A 17,743-nucleotide genomic window follows, 5' to 3' on the forward strand; every position below is an offset into this window, starting at 1 on the left:
CGTTACCTGGTGCAATGTGTATAATGTGCTCTGCCTGGAGAAGTGATAAAGCAGTGATGAAGCACTGATAAGTTCAAGGTGATAACGCACCAGCCAATCAGCTCCAATATGTAAATTGGCAGTTAGGAGCTGATTGGCTGGTGAGTTATCACCTTGCACTTATCACTGCTCCAGGCTTAATACATCTGCCCCACAGTGAGAGAAAACTGTCATGTGGATGAATGAATATACAAGTATATTGCCGTAAGCACCTTTGGTGACAGTACTGCAATGGCAATACTGTCCCTTAAAACCACTTAACTGATGATTTTTCCCTTCAAAAACATTCACAATAGGGTTTTTTTTTTTAAATATTTCATTTAATATAGTTTAAAAGGTATTTTATTTAAAACATTTAAATATTATAGTATGCACATCTGCAGAACAGATCTCATTGTTAAAAACTGAGGAACACAGTGGGGCGGTGCAGTCGCATGTGATCTGACCATGCCAGTTAAGTGGTTAATTAAAAGGATGTGCAAAAATTGGGAAATTCTATCCTGTAAGATATAGCAATCATATCAATGTAACAATAAGGGGCAGATTTATCACTGGGCCTAATTTAGGGCATACTTGCCTACCTGACCCTCTCCATGAGGGAGAACATGCTCTGTTCCTGGACTTTCCTGGTAATGTATGATTGCCATCACCTGTGGTGAAACACTTTTCTTATCAATTAACTAGCTCACCACAGGTGATGGCAATCATACATTACCAGGAAAGTCCAGGAACAGAGCATTTTCTCCCTCATGGAGAGGGTCAGGTAGGCAAGTATGATTTAGGGCCTAATTCTGAGTTGATCGCAGCAGCAAGTTTGTTAGCAGTTGGGAAAAACCATGTGCACTGCAGGGGGGACAGATATACCATGTGCAGAGAGAGTTAGATTTGGGTGGGGTGTATTCAAACTGAAATCTAAATTGCAGTGTAAAAATAAAGCAGCCAGTATTTACCCTTCACAGAAACAAAATAACCCAGCCAAATCTAACTCTCTCTGCAAATGTTATATCTGCCCCCCCCCCCTCCCTGCAGTGCACATGGTTTTGCTGCTGCGACCAACTCAGAATTACCCACTTAGACCTGATCGCAGCAACAAATTTGTTAGCTAATGGGCAAAACCATGGGCCTAACTCAGATCTGATCGTAGATGTGCTAAATTTAGCACATCTACGATCACTTTCACAGACATGCGGGGGGGACGCCCAACACAGGGCTAGTCCGCCCCGCATGTCTGGCTCTGCCCTCCCCGCACATGTACAAAAGCATCACACGGCTGTGATGCTTTTGTACCTGACAAGTACCTGCCGAGTAGCTCCCTGCAGCGCAGCACCCGTGCGCTGGAAGGTCGCTACTTGCCACGTCCCGGGTCGCAGTGTCTGCGTATGACGTCACACAGCCACCGCGGCCCGCCCCACCCCAATGGTCCAGACATGCCTCCGCTGTCCGGACCGCACCCCGCCAACGGCGTTCTAACGCCACTGGCATGCTCCCTCCTGCCCCACAACCACCTCTGACTGTCAATCAGGCAGAGGCTGATAGCATCTCACTGTGCTCCCAGGGTGCGCACGCACAGTGGGCCACTGCCGTGCGCACTCCACAAAGTACTTCAGACTGCGATCGGTAGTGATGCAGTCTGATTTACCCCCCATGTGCACTGCAGGGGGGGCAGATATAACATGTGCAGAGAGAGTTAGATTTGGGTGGCGTGTGTTCAAACTGAAATCTAAATTGCCGTGTAAAAATAAAGCAACCAGTATTTACCCTGCACAGAAACAAAATAACCCACCCAACTCTAACTCTCTCTGCACATGTTATTTCTTCACAAGGACAGAAGAGAAGGTAGGCGCACTGGTATGGTCACCAAGTTAGCAAGTGACAAATTAATTAGATATCGGAATAATAATGAATATATCATTAAATATTAAGTATAAATACCAATCTTATCATATTATACAAAGGACAAAAAGCCTCATCATAATGCCGGTGGTGCACCCAAGAGTTAGGGCAAAATATGAAACAATAGAGACACAAAGAAACCTCTCTTTTTTGGAGCATTCTTATTAAATATTAAAACTTAACTTTTATGTATGGACTCACTAAAAACACAAACACACATTTAACAACAGATTTTCACCTATAAATTTAGGACATTATAATCTATATAACCATGTAAATTCAAATTATATTGTTCTGTTTACCTATTAAAACTGGAACAAGTGTCTTTGAGAACTACAACTACAATAACATCAGTGTTATTTACATTGTATTTACCACTTTTTTAGGTCTATTTACTAAGCTGTGCATGGAGATAAAGTGGACGGTGATACAGTGGCGGATTTAGCGGGGGGCGATTAGGGCGAACACCCCCCCTACATATACCGGCACCGGGATGGAGGCCGGGTCCCGGCGCGGTATTGGGTACGGGGTGGACAGCGGTGCAGCGCGGCGGGGGACGAGGAGAGAGAGGAGCGTCCTGACTCGCGTACAGCGACCTCTGTTCTGACCACGCCCCCTCCTTCCTGTACGCGCGTCAGGACGCTCTCTCTCTGTCTTCGTCCTCCGCAGCGCTGCACCGCTCTGCACCCCGTTCCCAATACCGCGGCGGGACCCGGCCTCCATCTATGAGGTGGGAGTGTGCGTGAGTGTGAGTGAGTAAGTGTGTGTGAGTGAGTGTGTGTGAGTGTGTCTCCCATTTCTCTCCCCCCCCCCCCTCTTCTCCCTGCATTATTTGGCTGAATTTTGCCTAGATTCTGTGTGCTATGTAATTTTTGCCTCATACAGTGTGCCATAATGTGATTTTTCCCTCATTCTGCGTGCTATCATGTGAATTTTGCCTCATTCTGCGTGCTATCATGTAATTTTTGCCTCATACAGTGTGCTATAATGTGATTTTTCCCTCATTCTGCGTGCTATCATGTAGAGATGAGCGGGTTCGGTTCCTCGGAATCCAAACCCGCCCGAACTTCAGTTTTTTTTACACGGGTCCGAGCGACTCGGATCTTCCCGCCTTGCTCGGTTAACCCGAGCGCGCCCGAACGTCATCATCACGCTGTCGGATTCTCGCGAGGCTCGGATTCTATCGCGAGACTCGGATTCTATATAAGGAGCCGCGCGTCGCCGCCATTTTTCACACGTGCATTGAGATTCATAGGGAGAGGACGTGGCTGGCGTCCTCTCCGTTTATAGAGATTCGAGAAGAGAGTGAGACAGAGAGAGACACAGTAGTAATTTGGGGAGCATTAGGAGGAGTACTACTACTACTAGTACTTGCTGAAGTGATAGAGAGAGATAGTGTGACTGTATTATCTGACTTGTGGGGGAGACACTGACAGTGGGGAGCAGTTAGAGTCTGAGAGCAGGACTCAGGACTCAGGAGTACATATAACGTACAGTGCACACTTTTGCTGCCAGAGTGCCAGCCACACTGCCATTGTTTGTGACCACACTGACCACCAGTATAATATATATTGTGATTGTCTGCTTAGGACTCAGGAGTACTACTTGCAAGTTGCTGATAGTGTGACCAGTGACCTGACCACCAGTTTAATAATCACCACCAGTTTATGAGTTTAATATATATTATATATATATATATATAATTGTATATAATATATATATAATATTGTATACCACCTAGCACCTACCCGTGTTTTTTTTTTTCTTTCTTCTTTATACATACTACTATAGTAGCTTACTGTAGCAGTCTGCGGTGCTGCTGAGCTGACAGTGTCCAGCAGGTCCGTCATCAGTCATTACATAATAAATATATAATATATACCTGTCCGGCTGCAGTACTAGTGATATTATATATACATATATATTGATTTCATCTCATTATCATCCAGTCTATATTATCAGCAGACACAGTACGTTAGTCCACGGCTGTAGCTACCTCTGTGTCGGCACTCGGCAGTCCATCCATAATTGTATACCACCTACCCGTGGATTTTTTTTTTCTTTCTTCTTTATACATACTACTATAGTAGCTTACTGTAGCAGTCTGCGGTGCTGCTGAGCTGACAGTGTCCAGCAGGTCCGTCATCAGTCATTACATAATAAATATATAATATATACCTGTCCGGCTGCAGTACTAGTGATATTATATATACATATATATTGATTTCATCTCATTATCATCCAGTCTATATTATCAGCAGACACAGTACGTTAGTCCACGGCTGTAGCTACCTCTGTGTCTGCACTCGGCAGTCCATCCATAATTGTATACCACCTACCCGTGGTTGTTTTTTTTTTCTTTCTTCTTTATACATACTACTATAGTAGCTTACTGTAGCAGTCTGCGGTGCTGCTGAGCTGACAGTGTCCAGCAGGTCCGTCATCAGTCATTACATAATAAATATATAATATATACCTGTCCGGCTGCAGTACTAGTGATATTATATATACATATATATTGATTTCATCTCATTATCATCCAGTCTATATTATCAGCAGACGCAGTACGTTAGTCCACGGCTGTAGCTACCTCTGTGTCGGCACTCGGCAGTCCATCCATAATTGTATACCACCTACCCGTGGTTGTTTTTTTTTTCTTTCTTCTTTATACATACTACTATAGTAGCTTACTGTAGCAGTCTGCGGTGCTGCTGAGCTGACAGTGTCCAGCAGGTCCGTCATCAGTCATTACATAATAAATATATAATATATACCTGTCCGGCTGCAGTACTAGTGATATTATATATACATATATATTGATTTCATCTCATTATCATCCAGTCTATATTATCAGCAGACACAGTACGTTAGTCCACGGCTGTAGCTACCTCTGTGTCGGCACTCGGCAGTCCATCCATAATTGTATACCACCTACCCGTGGTTGTTTTTTTTTTCTTTCTTCTTTATACATACTACTATAGTAGCTTACTGTAGCAGTCTGCGGTGCTGCTGAGCTGACAGTGTCCAGCAGGTCCGTCATCAGTCATTACATAATAAATATATAATATATACCTGTCCGGCTGCAGTACTAGTGATATTATATGTACATATATATTGATTTCATCTCATTATCATCCAGTCTATATTAGCAGCAGACACAGTACGGTAGTCCACGGCTGTAGCTACCTCTGTGTCGGCACTCGGCAGTCCATCCATAATTGTATACCACTTACCCGTGGTTTTTTTTTTTCTTTCTTCTTTATACATACTACTATAGTAGCTTACTGTAGCAGTCTGCGGTGCTGCTGAGCTGACAGTGTCCAGCAGGTCCGTCATCAGTCATTACATAATAAATATATATACCTGTCCGGCTGCAGTACTAGTGATATTATATATATATTGATTTCATCTCATTATCATCCAGTCTATATTAGCAGCAGACACAGTACGGTGGTCCACGGCTGTAGCTACCTCTGTGTCGGCAGTCGCTCGTCCATCCATAAGTATACTAGTATCCATCCATCTCCATTGTTTACCTGAGGTGCCTTTTAGTTGTGCCTATTAAAATATGGAGAACAAAAATGTTGAGGTTCCAAAATTAGGGAAAGATCAAGATCCACTTCCACCTCGTGCTGAAGCTGCTGCCACTAGTCACGGCCGAGACGATGAAATGCCAGCAACGTCGTCTGCCAAGGCCGATGCCCAATGTCATAGTACAGAGCATGTAAAATCCAAAACACCAAATATCAGTAAAAAAGGACTCCAAAATCTAAACTAAAATTGTCGGTGGAGAAGCGTAAACTTGCCAATATGCCATTTACCACACGGAGTGGCAAGGAATGGCTGAGGCCCTGGCCTATGTTCATGGCTAGTGGTTCAGCTTCACATGAGGATGGAAGCACTCAGCCTCTCGCTAGAAAAATGAAAAGACTCAAGCTGGCAAAAGCACCGCAAAGAACTGTGCGTTCTTCGAAATCCTAAATCCACAAGGAGAGTCCAATTGTGTCGGTTGCGATGCCTGACCTTCCCAACACTGGACGTGAAGAGCATGCGCCTTCCACCATTTGCACGCCCCCTGCAAGTGCTGGAAGGAGCACCCGCAGTCCAGTTCCTGATAGTCAGATTGAAGATGTCAGTGTTGAAGTACACCAGGATGAGGAGGATATGGGTGTTGCTGGCGCTGGGGAGAAAATTGACAAGGAGGATTCTGATGCTGAGGTGGTTTGTTTAAGTCAGGCACCCGGGGAGACACCTGTTGTCCGTGGGAGGAATATGGCCGTTGACATGCCTGGTGAAAATACCAAAAAAATCAGCTCTTCGGTGTGGAAGTATTTCAACAGAAATGCGGACAACATTTGTCAAGCCGTGTGTTGCCTTTGTCAAGCTGTAATAAGTAGGGGTAAGGACGTTAACCACCTCGGAACATCCTCCCTTATACGTCACCTGCAGCGCATTCATAATAAGTCAGTGACAAGTTCAAAAACTTTGGGCGACAGCGGAAGCTGTCCACTGACCAGTAAATCCCTTCCTCTTGTAACCAAGCTCACGCAAACCACCCCACCAACTCCCTCAGTGTCAATTTCCTCCTTCCCCAGGAATGCCAATAGTCCTGCAGGCCATGTCACTGGCAATTCTGACGATTCCTCTCCTGCCTGGGATTCCTCCGATGCATCCTTGCGTGTAACGCCTACTGCTGCTGGCGCTGCTGTTGTTGCTGCTGGGAGTCGATGGTCATCCCAGAGGGGAAATCGTAAGACCACTTTTACTACTTCCACCAAGCAATTGACTGTCCAACAGTCCTTTGCGAGGAAGATGAAATATCACAGCAGTCATCCTGCTGCAAAGCGGATAACTGAGGCCTTGGCATCCTGGGTGGTGAGAAACGTGGTTCCGGAATCCATCATTACTGCAGAGCCAACTAGAGACTTGTTGGAGGTACTGTGTCCCCGGTACCAAATACCATCTAGGTTCCATTTCTCTAGGCAGGCGATACCGAAAATGTACACAGACCTCAGAAAAAGAGTCACCAGTGACCTAAAAAATGCAGCTGTACCCAATGTCCACTTAACCACGGACATGTGGACAAGTGGAGCAGGGCAGGGTCAGGACTATATGACTGTGACAGCCCACTGGGTAGATGTATGGACTCCCGCCGCAAGATCAGCAGCGGCGGCACCAGTAGCAGCATCTCGCAAACGCCAACTCTTTCCTAGGCAGGCTACGCTTTGTATCACCGGTTTCCAGAATACGCACACAGCTGAAAACCTCTTACGGCAACTGAGGAAGATCATCGCGGAATGGCTTACCCCAATTGGACTCTCCTGTGGATTTGTGGCATCGGACAACGCCAGCAATATTGTGTGTGCATTAAATCTGGGCAAATTCCAGCACGTCCCATGTTTTGCACATACCTTGAATTTGGTGGTGCAGAATTTTTTTAAAAACGACAGGGGCGTGCAAGAGATGCTGTCGGTGGCCAGAAGAATTGCGGGACACTTTCGGCGTACAGGCACCACATACAGAAGACTGGAGCAACACCAAAAACGCCTGAACCTGCCCTGCCATCATCTGAAGCAAGAAGTGGTAACGAGGTGGAATTCAACCCTATATATGCTTCAGAGGTTGGAGGAGCAGCAAAAGGCCATTCAAGCCTATACAATTCAGCACGATATAGGAGGTGGAATGCACCTGTCTCAAGCGCAGTGGAGAATGATTTCAACATTGTGCAAGGTTCTGCTGCCCTTTGAACTTGCCACACGTGAAGTCAGTTCAGACACTGCCAGCCTGAGTCAGGTCATTCCCCTCATCAGGCTTTTGCAGAAGAAGCTGGAGACATTGAAGGAGGAGCTAACACGGAGCGATTCCGCTAGGCATGTGGGACTTGTGGATGGAGCCCTTAATTCGCTTAACAAGGATTCACGGGTGGTCAATCTGTTGAAATCAGAGCACTACATTTTGGCCACCGTGCTCGATCCTAGATTTAAAACCTACCTTGGATCTCTCTTTCCGGCAGACACAAGTCTGCTGGGGTTCAAAGACCTGCTGGTGAGAAAATTGTCAAGTCAAGCGGAACGCGACCTGTCAACATCTCCTCCTTCACATTCTCCCGCAACTGGGGGTGCGAGGAAAAGGCTCAGAATTCCGAGCCCACCCGCTGGCGGTGATGCAGGGCAGTCTGGAGCGACTGCTGATGCTGACATCTGGTCCGGACTGAAGGACCTGTCAACGATTACGGACATGTCGTCTACTGTCACTGCATATGATTCTCTCCCCATTGAAAGAATGGTGGAGGATTATATGAGTGACCGCATCCAAGTAGGCACGTCACACAGTCCGTACTTATACTGGCAGGAAAAAGAGGCAATTTGGAGGCCCTTGCACAAACTGGCTTTATTCTACCTAAGTTGCCCTCCCACAAGTGTGTACTCCGAAAGAGTGTTTAGTGCCTTGTCAGCAATCGGCGTACGAGGTTACTTCCAGAAAATGTGGAGAAGATGATGTTCATTAAAATGAATTATAATCAATTCCTCCGTGGAGACATTGACCAGCAGCAATTGCCTCCACAAAGTACACAGGGAGCTGAGATGGTGGATTCCAGTGGGGACGAATTGATAATCTGTGAGGAGGGGGATGTACACGGTGATATATCGGAGGATGATGATGAGGTGGACATCTTGCCTCTGTAGAGCCAGTTTGTGCAAGGAGAGATTAATTGCTTCTTTTTCGGTGGGGGTCCAAACCAACCCGTCATTTCAGTCACAGTCGTGTGGCAGACCCTGTCACTGAAATGATGGGTTGGTTAAAGTGTGCATGTCCTGTTTATACAACATAAGGGTGGGTGGGAGGGCCCAAGGACAATTCCATCTTGCACCTCTTTTTTCTTTAATTTTTCTTTGCATCATGTGCTGTTTGGGGAGTGTTTTTTGGAAGGGCCATCCTGCGTGACACTGCAGTTCCACTCCTAGATGGGCCAGGTGTTTGTGTCGGCCACTAGGGTCGCTTATCTTACTCACACAGCTACCTCATTGCGCCTCTTTTTTTCTTTGCGTCATGTGCTGTTTGGGGAGTGTTTTTTGGAAGGGCCATCCTGCGTGACACTGCAGTGCCACTCCTAGATGGGCCCGGTGTTTGTGTCGGCCACTAGGGTCGCTTATCTTACTCACACAGCTACCTCATTGCGCCTCTTTTTTTCTTTGCGTCATGTGCTGTTTGGGGAGTGTTTTTTGGAAGGGCCATCCTGCGTGACACTGCAGTGCCACTCCTAGATGGGCCCGGTGTTTGTGTCGGCCACGAGGGTCGCTTATCTTACTCACACAGCTACCTCATTGCGCCTCTTTTTTTCTTTGCGTCATGTGCTGTTTGGGGAGTGTTTTTTGGAAGGGCCATCCTGCGTGACACTGCAGTGCCACTCCTAGATGGGCCCGGTGTTTGTGTCGGCCACTAGGGTCGCTTATCTTACTCACACAGCTACCTCATTGCGCCTCTTTTTTTCTTTGCGTCATGTGCTGTTTGGGGAGTGTTTTTTGGAAGGGCCATCCTGCGTGACACTGCAGTGTCACTCCTAGATGGGCCAGGTGTTTGTGTCGGCCACTAGGGTCGCTTATCTTACTCACACAGCTACCTCATTGCGCCTCTTTTTTTCTTTGCGTCATGTGCTGTTTGGGGAGTGTTTTTTGGAAGGGCCATCCTGCGTGACACTGCAGTGCCACTCCTAGATGGGCCCGGTGTTTGTGTCGGCCACTAGGGTCGCTTATCTTACTCACACAGCTACCTCATTGCGCCTCTTTTTTTCTTTGCGTCATGTGCTGTTTGGGGAGTGTTTTTTGGAAGGGCCATCCTGCGTGACACTGCAGTGCCACTCCTAGATGGGCCCGGTGTTTGTGTCGGCCACTAGGGTCGCTTATCTTACTCACACAGCTACCTCGGTGCAAATTTTAGGACTAAAAATAATATTGTGAGGTGTGAGGTATTCAGAATAGACTGAAAATGAGTGGAAATTATGGTTTTTGAGGTTAATAATACTTTGGGATCAAAATGACCCCCAAATTCTATGATTTAAGCTGTTTTTTAGTGTTTTTTGAAAAAAACACCCGAATCCAAAACACACCCGAATCCGACAAAAAAAATTCGGTGAGGTTTTGCCAAAACGCGGTCGAACCCAAAACACGGCCGCGGAACCGAACCCAAAACCAAAACACAAAACCCGAAAAATTTCAAGTGCACATCTCTACTATCATGTGAATTTTGCCTCATTCTGCGTGCTATCATGTAATTTTTGCCTCATACAGTGTGCTATAATGTGATTTTTCCCTCATTCTGCGTGCTATCATGTGAATTTTGCCTCATTCTGCGTGCTATAATGTCAATTTCGGCTCATTCTGCGTGCTATAACGTCATTTTTGCCTCATACAGTGTGCTATAATGTGATTTTTCCCTCATTCTGCGTGCTATCGTGAATTTTCCCTCATTCTGCGTGCTATCATGTGAATTTCGGCTCATTCAGTGTGCTACAATGTGAATTTCGGCTCATTCCGTGTGCTATAATGTGAATTTCGGCTCATTCAGTGTGCTACAATGTGAATTTCGGCTCATTCAGTGTGCTACAATGTAAATTTTGGCTCATTCAGTGTGCTATGATGTGAATTTCGGCTCATTCAGTGTGCTATAATGTGAATTTCGGCTCATTCAGTGTGCTATGATGTGAATTTCGGCTCATTCAGTGTGCTATGATGTGAATTTCGGCTCATTCAGTGTGCTATGATGTGAATTTCGGCTCATTCAGTGTGCTATAATGTGAATTTCGGATCATACTGTGTACTATAATGTGAATTTCGGCTCATTCTGTGTGCTATAATGTGAATTTCGGCTCATACAGTGTGCTACAATGTGAATTTCGGCTCATTCAGTGTGCTATGATGTGAATTTCAGCTCATACAGTGTGCTATAATGTGAATGTCGGCTCATTCAGTGTGCTATAATGTGAATTTCGGCTCTTTCTGTGTGCTGTAGAAACAGAATTTGTCGGCAGATAAGAACCACTTGGCCCATCTAGTCTGCCCCCTTTTTTTTTTTTTTTTTACATTATTTTTATCTCTAACCTTATCTGATCCTTATTTCTTTGTAAGAATATCCTTATGTCTATCCCATGCATGTTTAAATTGCCCTACTGTCTTATCCTCTACCACCCCTGATGGAAGGAATGGCGATTCGCCAGTCTGTATCACCAGTGCGCAGGGTTCTCTCCACTAACTGGCAACATTTTATTAGTAATGGCAACAATAGGAAATTTTAGAAGCGAACGGGAAGGGCATTACTAAGTAGGAGGGGCTATGATTAGGGGGAGGAGTCATCATTCTTAAACTGCCCCCCCTAAAAGTTAAGTCTAGATCCGCCACTGCGGTGATAAAGTACCAGCCAAACAGCTACTAATGGCATGTCTCATGCTGTGTCCGAAAAATGACAGTTATGAGCTGGTTGGCTGGTACTTTATCTCCGACTATTTTATCTCCATCCAAGGCTGGAAGTAAATAGCCCCCTGAGGCACTAATCCCGGCATCCTGACAACTGCTTTCATGGTTGCACAAATGTCACAGTTTATGTTGAAGCCGGGACCAGGCACTGGATGGTGGAAGAGGAGGCGGGCCAGGCACTGGAAGGAAGGCGGGAGCTAAGTTCTTGGTGATGTGGAGGTTGTCTCCATCGTCCAGCCACATGTTACGATGTCAAATGTCAACAACCGGTCAAACTAAGAAAGAAAGAAAAGACTCTTTGTGGGTGCACTCTTAAATCAGTCAAAAGACAACTGGAAATATGTATCAATTAATACAAAAATATTTTATTAATAAATTTTGTTTAAAATTTAGACATCTGATGTATTCTGGACAAACCAATGATTAAACAGACAATTTACATACAGTTTAAAATATTTTTTTTATATATATGATCTCCCTCTGAAATAATGAGGGGACATTTTTTTTTTTTTATCATTTGGACCAGATATTGCGAAAATGATAGATCAAGACCCACAATAGGTCAATATCATAGGAATACACGGATATGCTTACGAGTTAAATACAGGGAATAGCTGTTTCTAAATGAGAAATTGTAGGCTAATTTAGGCATCGCATTATATACCGAAAATTAATATGAATGTTGAAGTACTAATTTGCTGTCAAGAGATACTGGAAAAGATGGAAACATTTCAGAGAGGTGGAGGTAAGTTGGTGAATCTGCTGTCAGTGTTAGGCACGGAGTAAATCACTTGATCCAATTCCCTACTAAACTGGGTCTTCCTAGGAGGTCTCCCATCCAAGTACTGACCAAGCCCAACACTGCTTAGCTTCCAAGATTGGACAGAGTCAGGTGTTTACAGTGTGGTACGACAGTAGGACAAATAACACTCTCCCTACTCCAGGATCACTGATGAGAGTTCACATATTAGATATGAAAGGGTAGAGAGTTAGAAAAGGGTGGAAATTGAATAGGTGGATCTGCTGCCAGCGTTAGGCAAAGGTAAGTATGATGGACTTACCCAAATTCTACCATATACCAATGGATCGCTGGTGAGAGTCCAAAAAATAGATCAGAAATATAGACAATAGTGACTCCAGTGAAATGAGTTAATTGTGTCAAAGAAATTCAGGTACTCACTTATATCTGAATAATTATTCTATATAGCTGTGAATCACAGAATTGCATAGAGTAATAAGGATAAATTAATTAAAAATGTTCTGTAATACACAGCTAAAATGGTATAACAGGGCAACAATTGTACCCTTTACTTGTAGAAGACTGAAAACTTTAACAGTGTTAGGAGATACAGTACCAGAAATGTATAAATCTACAATGTTGCACAGTTCTCAGACGTATAAGAAAATAAGGGTATCCAAATTGCTATATTAGTAGCATTGAAGGAAGCTTATGAGAACTACCACGAATAGTAATGATACTCCACAGTTGTTTTAGGATAATAAGACAGTGAAAAAGAAGTGTTCTCTCCACAAAGAAGTATATCTACTGTATATGTGAGGCAGTGATATTGACTTGTAATATCAATGTAAGAATCCCGGTGTATTGCAGAGGTCGACCTAGAGACCCTGTCGACCTAGAAACCATGTCGACCTACTTACTGTCGACCAATAGTGGTCGAACTAGACACTGTCGACCTAAGTGTAGTCGACCCTATGATCCACATCCTCGCTGGTGATATATATTTAAATAAAAGAGGGGGGGTGGGTGATATTATGGTGCTACATAATAAAGTGCAGATATTATATTAAAATAAACTTTTTCACATAAATATACCCCCCGAAAAACAACATAAATGAAATGATATACAGATGTGTCCACATTCACTTTTGCTCAAATTGCGCCAAATAGCCACAGTTGAAACACACACTTTGCCACGCCAAGTATCTTTTTTCATGACTAATGAGACATACAACGTACAAGGCAACAGTACAGAGACTACTGGGACTGGGATTGCATGTACGACTGTGTGACTAAGTTGCAACCCTGGGTACAACACAGTGGTGCCAAGAGGGGGAGTGGGGGTGGGTACTAATTACCTGGACCCGATTCCGCTCCTCCCCACCTTTGCCAGTGGGAGCATACCCGTGGACGGCGCCATCTTCCCGGGGATATCTTCATGATGATGGTGCCGAAAATTGAAAGCAAATACTCTGGCACTGGGTAGATGGCGCTGGCCGGGAAGAAGGGACCCCCTTCCTGATCAAGTAAGGTAAGAAGGGGTGCCCGTGCACCTCCCCCTATGTTAAAATGGCACCGCAATTAGTTTATTTTTTACATAGTTTAATATTAATGGATGTATTCACGCCCACTTTTTAAGCCACGACTCCTTCCTGTGGCCCTCCGTGACTTAACGCCCCTGACAACACAAAGAGAGAACTCTGATATGAGCAGCCATGCCATGTCTAGTGCTCTGTATCATTATGAATCATACCAAAACCTGATCTAGTGTCCCTGGTGCACACTGAGCATCTTTAGGTGCGGCTATGATACAAATAAGACGCACAAGCTTGGAAAAGTACAAGTGCAGCATTGTTAGATCTTTCACATTCTGGGCAGGCATTTCAGCCTGAGGCATATCCTTCATGGGTTACTATTCCTACATTCTAGTGAAAGTGGTAGGATCATCAGGTTACCTTCACTCTGAACAATTTAGAAGCTTCAGAACCACTTTTGGGGAGCAGAAGACTTATGTCCCAATTTATGAAAGATCGATATGGCTCATTATCACATCTTCCTATACATAAAATAACTGCCATTGGTTAGTTTTTGTCATGGAATAAGTTTATTTAATTAATATAAGCAGTGTTGATTGCTCTGCGGTGATACTTGATCTATTACTGCCATCTCAGGACAGTGTCATAGGGGGGAAATGTACTAAGCCTTGGAAAGTAATAAAGCGGGGAGAAATAAAGTACCATTCAGTCAGCACCTAACTGATGTGTTACAGGCTGTGTTTGAAAAATGACATTTAGGAGCTGATTGGTTGGTACTTTGGGGTCTATTTACTGAGCCTTGGACAGAGATAAAGTGGATGTAAATAAAGTACCAGCCAATCAGCTCCCCACTGCTATTTTTCAAACACAGCCTGTGACGTGACAGTTAGGAGCTGATTGGCTGGTACTTTATCTCTGTCCACTTTATCTCCATCTAAGGGGAGTATTCATTTAGTGCCGTTTTCTTCGGCTAGCCGAAAGAACGGCACCAATTCGACATTAGTTTATTCAATTGCGGACGCTTTTGCCCATTTTGGAGTCACTTTTCGCCGAAAATGGACCCAAAAATGGGCAAAAACACCTGCAAATTCACCAAAACACGTGGATCGGCAGCGAATTCGCCAATCCACTTGGTTTTCGTCCGTGACGGTTTTTCCTCCAGTCAAAAAAAGGGCAAGGGCATTGAATAGGTCAAATGTAAATTTGGCCTATAAACAGCCGAAAAGTGCAGTTTTTTGCCTGAACGAAAGAACCGGCACTAAATGAATGCGCCCCTAAAGCTTAGTAAATAGACTGCTAACTGCCATTTTTCAAATACAACCGGTGACATGACGATTTGGAGCTGATTGGCTAGTACTTTATCTCCGTCCACTTTATCTCCATCCAAGGCTTAGTAAATAGACCCCTTTATCACTCTCCACTTTATCACTCTGTTTAAAACATATTTAGTTTTCTTTAAATAAAAAAACAAACAAACAAACATTTTTAATACCTTTTTTACATTTTCTTTCCGTAGTGGCATGGAAAGCTCAGTGAAGTGTTTACTCCTGGGCAGCATTACAGGAACACCAGAGGAATACCATTTTTCCTTAAATACCAGCGATAAGTGATTTTATGTAATAGTTGTAATAAACCTATTTTAGTGAACAGGGGACTTACAATAAAGAGACATCATAGTCCAGGTTATCACCATATTTTATAGGCTGACTTTATCACTGCCACATGATTGGCCAGCCATATACCAATTTATCCAACTGTAATCCTGGAATATTGATGGTTAACATTTATTCAGTTGTTACCCAGGGCAATATCTCAAAACAACTTTGTGTCTGTGTCCTTATATAGATCTATGTGTAACCACCTCCTATCCATAAAATACAGCAATTTAGAGATAAACAATTCTACTGATGTATGGGGTGTAATTAAGATTGAGTGAGCCATGGCCTTGTGACCTGCAATAGATCCTTCAGATGGAACATTCTTTGTAAGAGGGTTAAAGGACTAAGGTATTCTCAAATCTCAAAGGTTCCAACCCTGGGTTATGGAAATAGTAAAGTTGAGTAGAGACTGTATTGAAAACTATATATAATGTAAGTAACCTTCAACCTACAGTGCTAGTAATGAACCTAACCTGATTTTTTTAGCCAGTAAGTTATGGCACTGGTAACATTTATATCCTGAAAGAAATAAGTGAATTATAAAAGGACACACATATACAGGTTGAGTATCCCATATCCAAATATTCCGAAATACGGAATATTCCGAAATACGGACTTTTTTGAGTGAGAGTGAGATAGTAAAACCTTTGTTTTCTGATGGCTCAATGTACACAAACTTTGTTGAATACACAAAGTTATTAAAAATATTGTATTAAATGACCTTCAGGTTGTGTGTATAAGGTGTATATGAAACATAAATGAATTGTGTGAATGTAGACACACTTTGTTTAATGTACAAAGTTATAAAAAACATTGGCTAAAATGACCTTCAGGCTGTGTGTATAAGGTGTATATGAAACATAAATGCATTCTGTGCTTAGACTTAGGTCCCATCACCATGATATCTCATTATGGCATGCAATTATTCCAAAATACGGACAAATCCCATATCCAAAATACCTCTGGTCCCAAGCATTTTGGATAAGGGAGACTCAACCTGTATATGATCTGGTGGTGAGTTTTGACAACAAATACAAATGATTAGAATAATACAAAGATTATATTTTTAAGTTATAACTATCGTCTTTGAATGATATTTTTTATAGTTACAATTCTGGAGGGTACTGGAGTATGACAGACGAGGCTCTGCCTCCTGCCTCCCCTGACCGCAGGTCACATTCTGACAGTAGAGGTGGTTATGCTTTAGATCAGGTCTTTGCTTAACTTCCCAAATACTCATCTTCCCACTAATAGAAATCATTTTTTAAAAACTGTGAAGTCGGTAGGAAATTACACATGGTCAACAGTGTCGTCATACAAAGGACAAATTTGTTTAGAAGATCTAGGGAATACCATAACTAAACTCAGCTGCTGAAACCATTCAGTTTAATGGCCATATCTATTTTTCTGTGATGGTGATCTCTACTGCCTCCATGGTGCAGCAGCTGCTACCAAACATGGAGAACAAGTGTCTTGGTTTTGCCTCCAGCATCTAGCATGACAAAAGCCTCTGCATTAGGGATGGCAATCAGAAGGGCAGGATCGAAGTGTTGCTTTCATCGTTCCATGCCTTGCTTTGTAAGCCATTCGATAGATTGGGCCACAAATGGTATGCTTGTACATCTATGTAAATGAGAGATAAATTGCGCCTGCACAAAAGAGCACTGTATCTGACTCTCCGTGGAGAAGCCATCACCATCAGGCTGAAAATATTGATGATTGCGAATCATTGGTTACTGATGGCCATACCTACTCATCTATACAGTACATTTAATTAAGATAAATGGTAATGTTCAGTTCATGTTTTTAGCGGTACTTCCAGCTGATGGTGTTGGCTGACCATGGCTTTCCATCTTTGATGCTGCTGCGTGCAGCGGGTTGTTGCTGATGATGTCACTTGGGAAGTGACAGGAGCGAGCAATTCCTGATGTTGGGCCGTGGTGGGTATTACTGTCACCTTTGTATATCCACCGCGTTTCATGTGTCCAAGCACACTTTTTAGAGGATGAGTGATTTGTGTTAAAAAAAACCCCTCCTTTTTATCTTTATTATTAAAAACCAGAACTTCTGTCCGGAAGTGATGATAGATGCGGGAACCGCATGTCAAACACTGTCATTAAGAGTCCAGTGCAGAGAGAAGAGCCAGGGCGCGCACAGAGGAAAACAAGAAATCTTCCAGTGTACTTTATTACAGTATTTTTTTTAAAATTCCACCTACTTCAAATTACAACCAGGTGGGGGTGGGGGGTTTATTCTAAGTACAGTGTATAACATCCGCTTGCTACAATCATGGCTGGGGAGGAGGCACACATGGACTTGTGATATATCAATATGTTATAGTACTCTATTTTATGTTCGACCGTGTGTAGGAGATGGCTGCTACAATCAGTGGGGCACTGATATATAATC

The 17,743-nt window shown here is 43.6% G+C and overlaps 2 long non-coding RNA genes and 1 pseudogene across 3 annotated transcripts in view; 1 reads left to right on the plus strand and 2 right to left on the minus strand.

Moving 5' to 3' along the window:
* The window catches only part of LOC134947787 (uncharacterized), a 151,495-nt gene that overhangs the window by 27,302 nt on the left and 106,450 nt on the right, over nucleotides 1-17,743 (plus strand). The window lies entirely within an intron of this gene.
* Nucleotides 1-17,743, minus strand: part of LOC134947788 (uncharacterized) — a 49,969-nt gene that overhangs the window by 15,056 nt on the left and 17,170 nt on the right. The gene's annotated exons all lie outside the window — the stretch shown is intronic.
* LOC134950402 (5S ribosomal RNA) lies at nucleotides 12,204-12,322 on the minus strand (annotated as a pseudogene).

This window comes from Pseudophryne corroboree, chromosome 8, assembly GCF_028390025.1.
Source record: "Pseudophryne corroboree isolate aPseCor3 chromosome 8, aPseCor3.hap2, whole genome shotgun sequence".
In the NCBI taxonomy this organism is placed as follows: domain Eukaryota; kingdom Metazoa; phylum Chordata; class Amphibia; order Anura; family Myobatrachidae; genus Pseudophryne; species Pseudophryne corroboree.